Genomic DNA, 11,840 nt, shown 5'->3' with positions numbered 1-11,840 from the left:
TAGTTTATTTTTGTAATAGGATTAAAGGAAAACAAAATAATAGAATTAAACAGAAAACAAATAAAAAATCTCACAAGATTTGGTGTCAAAGATCAAAAAGTCTATTAACTATAATTGGAACTATATTTGAATATATTTTAGTAGAACAAGTGTGAGAATACTAGAACTCATCTTAGCCCTCGATTCTTTGTCTAAGAATAATTTCAAGTTTGAAATTGGAGCGGTTATAGAGACTGAGGATATTGTGCAAATGAAGAAATGACTTGATCAATTATATTATAGAATTTTTTTTTTTTTAAATAATGTTATTTTAATATATATAACAAAAATAAGGTAGGGTTGAAAAGATTGACAAAAATAGGTTTTTTAATCGTTTGATCTGGCACGCACAGCAGCGTTGACTGAGGTACGATTAGACTTCCTTCTCCATTAAACCGTCGCGCAGCCCTTCTTCTTCCTCATCTGAAAGCTTCTTCGTCGATCTTCCTCCGTTTTCCTCCGTCTTCCTCTGTCCAAACATCGTCCGAAAACTTCGATCTTCCTCCGTCTTCATTAAACCGTCTGTCTGCCTCCTTCTCCATTAAATAGTCCGTCTTCCTTCAATTTTCTTTGACTAAGGTAAAAAAATTTCCTACATTATTTTCCAATATATAATCTTTATATATATATCATTTTATTTGCATTTGGGCTAAACTTAATGTATAGTTTATAAATCCATGATTTATTTTTGGATATATGTTGAACTTAGAAATTAGATTTTGTTGAGCTGATTTTGTGGATGATTATGTTTGCCTATTTGTTAGGCTATTTTTTTTATGATTAATTTGTTGGAGGACTATGTATTTGTTGAGTTGAACCTATAAATATATTTATATGTTTATAAAAATGAAGATTGGTTCATATATATATTATTTTGTTTGCATTTGAACGGAATTAAATGTATGATTCATGCCTATATTATTTTGTTTTTATTTGGGCCGATTTAAATGTATAGTTTATGGATCTTAGATTTTGACTAATTTAAATGTATAGTTTATGAATCTTAGATTTTGGCTAATTTAAATGTATAGTTTATGAATCTTAGATTTTGGCTGATTTAAATGTATAGTTTATGGATCCTAGATTTGGGTTGATTTAAATGCATAATATTAGAAATTGGATTTTGTTGGGTTGACATATTAATTGTATTTTTTATAATTTTAGATGGAGTGGTGTATTAGCTACCTCTGAACAGTTAGCAAAAATGTTGTTCGTGTATCGAAAAATATTTGGCAAATGCACAATCAGGTAACAAATGTATATATAAATGAATATTTAAAACATTTTGGATGTATACTTATCTTTTTTTTGTCAGATTATTTGGACGTCATACCCACAATAGATTTGGTCATCCCTACCTGATTACTGTCGTGATGGTAAAGACATCTGGTTAACCGTTAACCCTCTTATATGCTTCCATATAGTAGAGTGGCATCATCCAGATCGTGTGTTGAGACAGTTCGGTCTGCGACAAACGATACATTCATTGTGCACAGCGAGAATTAACAAATGGGCCACCTGTATTGATTGTGTTGAGACAGTTCACTCTCCACTACACCATATTGATTTGAGAGGTAAGCACGACCAAGATTGGCGTCGAATCCACTACACCATATCCTATTGGCATGGATGACATGATCGTTGTACACAGCGAGAATTAACAAATGGGCCAGCTGTATCAGATGACTAGGTACGATTCAATCACGAGGCGATTTATCACACTGGCACTTATTACTACATGGTAAGAGATTTAAAATCAGACATTTTTCATATATATGATATGAATATTGTTTAATATTTATTTTTTTCATTTTACAGAATAATTTTATCGTACAACAATATTCAGTGCAATACAACTTACTAGATTTGGGTTCAATGTGTCGGCAAACATTGGTCAACATAGAAGGTATTATTCAACAAATAAGACGACTCAATGTTGCTGACACCGATCGAAGACGTATTCATCGTAGACGATAGCGAATACAACCCCATGAGGGGTAAGGGCCAGAGTGGTCGTTTTTAAATTTCATGTAAACTTTTGTTTTCAAATTAAAGAACTAATTGTAAATTTTCTTTAATATCATGACATTTTTTTTTTTTAATATGAGTTAAAAATAATTATGTTTTCATTGTAGATTAAATATATAATTAAATTTAATAACGAAGAAATTTGTGGACCCATTCTTAAAGTCTTAATATTTTTGTACATCTCCAATTAAAAAATAATAATTATTCAATCTATTTAAAAAAAAAAATCGTGGACCGGGTCCATGAATCTCCATGCAACCGGTTAACCAAGTCAACCGGCGTGGTGCTAACTGGATTAAACGTTAATCGTGTACCCCGTACACGATTTCACTACCCTACTTTTGTCAATAGTTTCAATACCCACCTATTTTTAAAAATACTTTCTCATATACCCCATTTTTATCAATAGTTTGAAAAAATATTATATTTTTTAACTTCATCCAATATTATATATAAAAGAAATAATAAATTCAATGAATTAATAACTTTTTACAAACATTTTCTTAATTTCAAAGTAAACAAAAAAAAAATTCTTACAGGCCTAGTAAGCTAATTCAAGGTTACAAGCATTTTCTTCCATTTTCAAATGGTTTGATTTTTTAAAAAAAAAACAATTAGATTATGAAAAGAGTTGTTTTCAAATATAGGAAAATGAGTCAATTTATCTACAAATCTAACAAAATGAATGAAGTGACATTTTTCTATTTTTTAAATTATTTTCAAAACCATGTGTTTTTGGTAATTGAAATCAAACTTTAGTTTTATGCAAGCTATCACACTCCCTCCTAGATTATTCCCCTAAAAAGAGGTGTGAGGATGCTAAAATCACCTCCCTTGATGACATTTAGCGTGATATTTAGCATCTAACTAACGAATCCAACCTATGCCTAAGCCTAGACAGTTACACAATAACCCTTTAATATATTGAATTCCACTTGACATTTTCATATCATGACATTCACAAACACGTATCACAAGCTTTCCATCTATTGTTATATACAAACCATGAACAATGTTTAATTACAACAAAATACTTTAAAAAAACTATACAACAAACAACTCCTTTTGTCCCACACTTCCAAAACTCAAATACATAAGGTTTGTGATATGCAAACTAATTACAACATAGCTTCAAGCATGTAGTCCTACAATGTAGCAGGAGACTCTCGTCGTGTGGCAGTAATGGCTCAGCTCGATTCTGGAACTTTAACGCTACCTAGGGAGGAAACATAAAACATTGAAAAGCATGAGCTAATGCCCAGTGAGTGGTAATTAAATATAAACATATGTTATCGCTTTCTAAATCATCAATAAGGTTTATCAAATCATTCAGAAAACATTGGCAAAGAATGAAAGATTCAGAAACATCTCAAACACGTGCTAGTAAAATAGTGGCATGATCAACTCTCATAAGCACATTATAAAACATTCAGGCGTTATCAGAAAACCACACCAACTCTGTACCCAAATACTCATTTACAACAATGGGTTACTCTGGACAAAGAATGCCCCCCACGGTGTAAACCAAATCACCAGGTCATACGTGCATGCAGAGTTGCCTCAAGGCTAGGCATAGATACACACCATAGGCCCAGGTTACTCTCGACTCCCCAGTATACTCTGGCCACATCTGAGACCGGTGATAGCCCTCTGATAGCCTGGGTGGCACTACAGGCGCAGGTTCCTCTTGACTTCTCGATATACTCTAGTCACATTTGACCCCAGTAGCCCCTTAATCACTTGAGCGGTACGGTACTACTGAAATACATTCAAGTAGCACGGGAAAATAACCATCTCTAGAGTATAAGAATCAGTAGTTTGAAACCACTTCTACAACCATTCAACAACCTTGAATCCACCATCAAGAGGTTTTCATATAAAACCATACAAATAACAATTATGTAAACTTTGATTCCAAACTACATTTTGATAAATCAAGCTCATATAAAATCAACGAGAGTTTAGAAATCATGATTTAAACATTATTGAAATATTAGTAAGTAAAATAGATCATGCCATTACACTTCTTAAATCATAGCATATTATCATATATAATTACTTTCTATATCAAAACATTAAAAAATAAATTAGTCGCAATCATTGGCACGAGCTCCTCGGGTTATAAGCCTTTCCAACCTCAATTTAACCTAAAATAAAGTTCCAAAGTTGCTAAACACTCACAAGAGGTCAAATCAATCCTAAACAGCCTTCAGTGATTCAATATGACCAATTGAACTCATTTTAATACCTAAACATTCACATTTTGCTCCTTAAGTCCATTTTTCTCAAATTACCCAAAATGATCCAAAAATCAATTTTTAATTCAAAAGTATTCATTTTAGGGTCAAAATATCAACAAAATCCTAATTGGCTTCAAAAATGCTCGCCAACACTCAAAATGCTAAAAAACAAGCAATGCGACACTAAAAATGGGCATGGGCGCTAGCTATGGGCGAGGCTGGCCGTGGGTGTGCAGGCTGGGCGGGCTGAGGTAGGCTAGTAGCCTCGGGGGAATGGTTGGCCTACTGCTACCTTGTTTAAGAAAACATTGGTTTCAATTTAACCATCTTTTAACCCAATTTAAAGCGAAAATTTTCACATACTACCTTCATAAAATATATTAAGAAACTTTTGTACTAACTAACCTCAAAATTTCAGCTCTTAACTCATCTATTACAGCTCAAAATCTCTCATGGACTACATCTTGCTTGGATTTTTTCATTTTACAGACAACCTTCACTATCTTCACGATTTCTCTACTTTTCTGACTTCAAATCACTTCGATAGCCCCAGGTTATACTCCCAACTCAATAAGCTTTAGTTTTATTAAAAAAAAATGGAAGCTTTTGAATGAGTGGTTTGGGAGAACCATCCTCTTCTTCAGATCTTAAGTTTATGGCTGAAGCTGCACACTTTTTCCTCCAATCAAAACCATCTAACCAACTACTTGCTTGACCTACTACGTGGCTTTTATTCATTTTTCCTTATCCTTTGTAGCACTAAATAACCTATTAAACTAAATTAGTTCTAGATTTTAGGAAATTAATCCAAAAATGATTTTCCAAGCCAAATTAGTCTAACTCCCTTCTCTGCCAACTTGTATTTCCCACAAAATTTTGTTCTTTCTTTTCTTGTAACACTTAGCCAAACACAACTCCTATTCACTAGTCAAGTGTCCAATCATGATAAGTTGCTCCAACAATAACAAGTATTAATACATTTATAAAATAACTTGCATTTATCAAATAATTTCCAACTTTAACTTCAACATTTAGCATCAAAACTTTCTTAGGTCATACAATCCAAGTTATCCATTTAGGTACATACGAAGCTCACTTATTAGGTTAATCCTAAGCATAAACAAGAGGAAAAGGGATAAGAGCTTTCAAGTCAGTACCTCTTTTTATGAATTTCATCTTCGAAATTCAGCTAAAAGTCATTGGGAGAAAAACTGAGGATATTTGGCTCTCATTTGTTGTTCACTTTCCTAGGTTGCTTCTTCCACTGCATGATTTCTCCATAACACTTTGACTAGTGGAATCGTCTTGTTTCTCAATACTTGTTCCTTCCTGTCTAAGATTTGTATAGGTTCTTCCTCATAGAATAGATTCTCCTTTAGTTATAGCGGTTGTGATTCTAGAACATGAGACGGGTCCGAAATATATTCACACAACATCGACACATGGAACACATCATGTATCCTGAAAAGCTCCATTGGCAATATTAAACGGTAGGCTGATGGTCCTATGCATTCTAGGATTTCATATAGTCCTATATACCTCATACTCAGTTTTCCTTTCTTACCAAAGCGTAGCACTCCTTTCCAAGGAGAAAGCTTATGGAAAACTCTATCTCCCACCTCGAAATCCAACTTTTGACGGCGTTTGTCATCATAACTTTTCTGGCGATCCTGAGTTGTCTTAAGTTTCTCCCTAATGATCTTAATAGTATCAGTAGTGATTTGCACCAATTCTGGATTGAGCAACTTGCTTTCACCAATACGTAATAAGTATCCTTTGCCACGGATTGATTAGATCATGTTTTGGGTAATTACACTCGTGCTTTTTCAATTTCCTGGAAGAATAAGCTATCACTTTACCCTTCTACATAAGAACACATCCTAAACCTTAGCGAGAAGCATCATAGTAAACTTCATGCTCAACACCAAGTGTTGTAAGTATTAGAATAGGTGTTGAAACCAATCTTCTTTTCAATTCCTGAAAACTTCATTCGCAATCCTCCGTCCACATAAATTTAGCATTCTTCTTGTTCAGAGTTTTTAGTGGAAGTGCTAGAGTTTTTAGTGGAAGTGCCAACTTCGACAATCCCTCAACAAAGCGAACCCAAAAAGCTACATAACTCAGTCGCTGTCTTGGGTTGCTCCGACTTAAGTACTAGTTCTATTTTCTGTGGATCCACTGAAACACCTTTGGCTGAAGTCATATATCCAAGGAACATCACTTGCTCGAGCCAAAACTCGCATTTTCTAAGTGGAATGACTTTGTTCAATTAGTTGAAATAGCAATGAGAGTTAAAAGTGAATGAACTCTTAAACAAGAGAACCGTTGAGTGTAAGCAGACCGTTACTAAGCGATGAAGTTTGCTGAGCTAAACGATCATCTAGTGCGCGTGTGCATTAAACGATACGTGAGCATCCCATTGTCTACACGACCCGATACNATGAAGTTTGCTGAGCTAAACGATCATCTAGTGCGCGTGTGCATTAAACGATACGTGAGCATCCCATTGTCTACACGACCCGATACTCAGCGACGTCTATACGACACAATCAACCCTTGATCGTCTCCTTCCTCGAAAAACTACAACCCTTGCTCCGATCTTCTTCACGAACGACTCAAAACTCAAACAGACTTTGAATTACAGACTCGATGACGATTATTAATGCCCAAAAACGCAGGGGCCTTTATAAACAAATGCAAATGTAAAAGAATTAAATCAAACCGAGACTAACATCCACGAAAACATCCATTAATCCACATATCCATAGCAATTTAACGATTAAACAGAGCAGAGATACACCCACCAAGAATGTATATGTAATTTGTTGCAATAATGAAATTGGAATATCAGAACTTGGCTCTGATACCAATTGAAGGAACTCTTAACGAAGTGTATCCATGAGCGCGTTCGGATCTTTCTGATTTCATTGTGGCCGAAATACAACACATACATTCTAACAAACAGTTACGTTTTTGCTCAGTTGCATGTTTAATGAAAAGTATCCGTGAAGAAACTCTTAACAAAGAGTATCTGTGAATTTGCATAACTTCTGTTAGAATGTATGTGTTGTATTTCGGTCACAATGAAATCAAAAAGATTCGAACATGCTCATGGATGCTCTTCGTTAAGAGTTCCTTCAATTGGTATCAGAGTCAGGTTCTGATATTCCAATTTCATTGTTACAACGAATTACATATACATTCTTGATGGGTGCATGTCTACTCTATTTAATCGTTAAATTGTGGTGGATGTACAAATTAATGGATGTTTTGTGGATGTTAGCCTCGGTTTGATTTAATTCTTTTACATTTTTTATTGTTTTAAAGGCCCCTGCGTTTTTGGGCATTAATAATCATTATCGAGTCTGTAATTCAAATTCTATTTTAGTCTTGAGTCGTTTGTGAAGAAGATCGGAGCAAGGGTTACAGTTTTTCGAGGAATGAGACGATCAAGGTTGATCGCGTCGTGTAAACGATGGGTAAGAGATCACTAAGTATCGGGTCGTGTAGACAATGGGATGCTCACGTATCGTTTAACGCACGTGCACACTGGAAGATCATTTAACTTAACAAGCTTCATCGCTTAGTAACTAACTAAACGATCGCTTAGTATCGCAAGGTAAATCATTGACCCGTCGCCGCGTTAAGCGATCGCCTGACGATCAGGCTTCACAACCTCATTATCGACTACGTGATCATTTAGTTTTTGTGTCTATTGTCTAGTGTGCGCTGGGTGATCGTCTACCTTCGGCATTTACTACATGATAGAGTCCTCCTGGCGGTTCAAGACCCGGTTCACCTGTGAATCGGTTCGTTTGATGAAAAATGTAATAGATAGGGTTATTTCATTCCGATTTTTTGTAAAGGCTCATCCCGATCCATTAATCCTTAATTTATTACATGCGATGTATGGTTTTTATATGTCATATGGTATGCACATATAGTAAATCCCACCTTAGGTTATGCATTAGTCATGCATCATCTCTTTATTGTAAATGTTATAATTTAGAAAAGCATGATTTAATTATGTAAGAGCATGCTCATGCATCATATAATATAAGAGTTATATTTATGCATGCATAAAAAGCATTGACATGCATCATCTTTATATTATAACTGTTATAGTATAAAGGTGAATGATAACATGTTTGCTTGGTTGTTACGTGTTATATAAAAGTTATATATATAGTAATGACCGGACATTGCATGAAGCATGACACATAGGTTATTTTATAAATGTTATAAATGCCTCGTTGTGCGCAATGGTTTTAGTTGTTTTTTTTTAAAAGTTAAAGAGAAATTACAACTAAAAGAAATAAGAAAGACATGCATGCTCACTTAGGTTTAATTCATGGTTTTAAAATGTTTAAAACTTGGATCATATAGACCTAAGATCACGATTCTAATATGATTAGCAACCCTAAGGCTTTAATCTTTTTTATCAGTTTAATAGGATTAGATTGACTAATAAAAGGTTAAAGTGTAGCAAATCTATCTATAAGGGACCTTTTGTCTAAGGCGGGTTCCATCTAGGCTGGGGTATTTAAGTTGACGGAAACGTAACACCCCTACCTGGGAACTTACCTGGAAAGGTAAATTAGATAGATTTGATGCATGCATGCAAGTTAAGGACAGTCTATTAAAGTGTTTAAATATGACTACTTGAACTTGTTCATATTTCATAGACAAACGTTGTTTATGAGCGGGAATTTAAAAAGACGACTTAGACTAAAATCAATAGTCAAATTGTCTAGGTTAATGAACCCCTAGGTAGAACATTCAGTAGGAGGTACTTGGGGCATGAGATGCTTCACTTAAACCTTTCACATTTCTCCTAAATAGTCCACACCGTGAGATCTACCCTCGGCCTCGAGGCACCTTTGGCGTGTCCCCCTAACAGAAGTTGTTCGGGTAGGTCAATATCAAGGTGGATGGAGAGAGTGTTCATAATAAGTAAGAGCGGGAAGTGCGATAGCATATCCCTCGATCTCCCTCGTTGGGTTGAATATAGTTACTGCGCATCACCTTGAGACACCCCGAGAGTGTCCCCCTAAAGAATGGTAGTTTTACACGTTTCTTTATTTGATCTCCTATAAAAGGATAAGGTAACTTAGTCTCTTTTCCTAATCTGATTCTTCCCTACAGTGGGCTCATTAGGGCGGGACTCCGACACCGAAAGCGAGGGGTCACACTTACGCGGAATTGTTAAAGGTTAACAATTTTGGACCGAAAAATGGTGGTTGTTAGGTTCAGTTTCAAGAGTTGATTCTGCCTAATGGTTGAAAATGTCTCATCCCAGCGAAAGGGCATCTGATCACCCCACCGGTGATGTTTATCCTACCTCACTGGGGCATCATTGCAAAATAGAAGTCTTTCACTTACGGTACTTGAAACTGTTTTACAAAACTGATTGGTTAAAAGTGGTTTAGCAAATTCTAATAAAGTTTTGTTCGTATTTTCAGCAACAACGTTTTCAAAATGGCAATAGCAACGTTAGCTTTGCTAAGCACCGAAAAATTAACTAGCGATAATTTCTTGACATGGAAACATATGATCAGAACGATCCTAATCATCGAGGATCTCATGTTCGCTCTTACAGAGGTTTGTCTTCCTATTCCAGCTCCAAATGCCATTCGAAATGTTCGAGAGGCATACGAGCGATGGACACGGGCGAATGAGAAAGCTCGAGCCTACATCTTGGCAAGTCTTTCTGAAGTATTGGCCAAGAAACATGAGCCCATGGTCTCAGTGCGTGAGATCATGGAGTCCCTGTGGGGGATGTTTGGACAACCATCTGAACAGCTTATGCATGAGGCTCTTAAATATATATTCAAATCCAAAATGGAAGAAGACACCTCTGTTCGTGAACATGTGCTTAACATGATNTCTGAACAGCTTATGCATGAGGCTCTTAAATATATATTCAAATCCAAAATGGAAGAAGACACCTCTGTTCGTGAACATGTGCTTAACATGATGGTCCACTTCAATGTGGCGAAGTTGAATGGGTCTACCATCGTTGAGGGTAGCCAGGTTAGCATAATCTTGTATTCTTTGTCGGAGAGCTTCCTACACTTGTTAGTAATATGATTCTTAATAAAGTGAAATATAACCTTACAACTTTCCACAACGAGTTGCAGACCTACCAATCTTTACTGAAAAGTAAGAAAAGGAAGAAGGGTGGGGTAAATGTTGCCTCTTCCTCCAGGACGTTCCATAGAGGTTCGACCACAGGAACGAAGTCTGCACCTTATACTTCTAACTCTGCCAAGGGGAAGAAGAAGAAGGGTGGTAAGGGAAAAGATAAGGCGTCTGCTAACCCACCACTTGTCGCCCTAAGGAGGCGTCCACCGGTTGAAAAGGGAAAGTGTTTCCACTGCAATCAGGATGGACACTGGAAGAGGAATTGTCCTCACTATCTGAAAGAGAAGAAAGCAGCCAAGGCTAAGGCCAAGGCAGATAAAGGTAAATATGATTTATTTATACTTGAAACTTGTTTAGTAGAGAATGATGATTCTGCCTGGATAATTGATTTGGGCGCCACTAACCACATTTGTTCTTCTTTTCAGGGGATTAGATATTGACGACAGCTGGAGGCTAGTGAGATGACGATGCGAGTAGGCATCGAGCATGTCGTCTTAGTTGTGGTTGTGGGAGGGCTTCAGTTAGCTTTACAGAATAGGTTTCTAGTTTTGAATGATGTATATATTGTTCACGAACTTAAGAGGAACCTAATTTTTGTAAAGTGTTTATTGCAATGTAAATACACTATCTCTTTTAATGTAGATAAAGTGTTTATTCATAAAGATGGTGTTATTATTTGTACAGCAAATCTGGAATCTAATTTATATGTGCTAAGGCCGTTACCCATTAATTCTCTCCATAACACAGAATTTTTTAAAACTATCGTAATTCAAACAAAACATTGACGAATTTCTCCAAAAGAAAATGTCCATCTTTGACCTACTGCCGTTCAGGCATAGAGTCACTTTGTCTAAGAACATGAGTCCTAAGACGCCTCAAGAGATTGAGAAGATGAGATGGGTCCCATATGCATCTGTCGTTGGCAGTTTGATGTACGCGATGCTTTGTACTCGTCCAGACATCTGCTACGCTGTGGGCATAGTCAGTAGGTATCAGTCTAACCCAAGCCAGGGTCACTGGACCGCAGTGAAGAACATCCTCAAGTATCTTTGGAGAACGAGGGACTACATGCTCGTGTATGGTTCTAGGGATTTGATCCTTACTGGATACATGGATTTTGACTTTTAGACTGATAGGGACTCTCGCAAGTCCACATCAGGGTCAGTCTTTACTCTTAACGAGGAGCTGTAGTGTGGCGAAGCACTAAGCAAATGGGTGTATCGCCGACTCCACTAATGGAAGGCAGAGTACGTAGCAGCTTGCAAAAGCTGCTAAGGAGGTTCGTCCGGCTCAGGAAGTTTCTTGACAAAACTGGAAGTTGCTTCCAGATATGTCTGCCCATTACCCTATATGTGGTATAATAGTGGGGTCGTGGCGACTCCAAGGTTC

The sequence above is a fragment of the Benincasa hispida genome, chromosome 10 (assembly GCF_009727055.1).
Source record: "Benincasa hispida cultivar B227 chromosome 10, ASM972705v1, whole genome shotgun sequence".
NCBI classification, from domain to species: domain Eukaryota; kingdom Viridiplantae; phylum Streptophyta; class Magnoliopsida; order Cucurbitales; family Cucurbitaceae; genus Benincasa; species Benincasa hispida.
Note: the sequence above shows the minus strand (reverse complement) of the source record.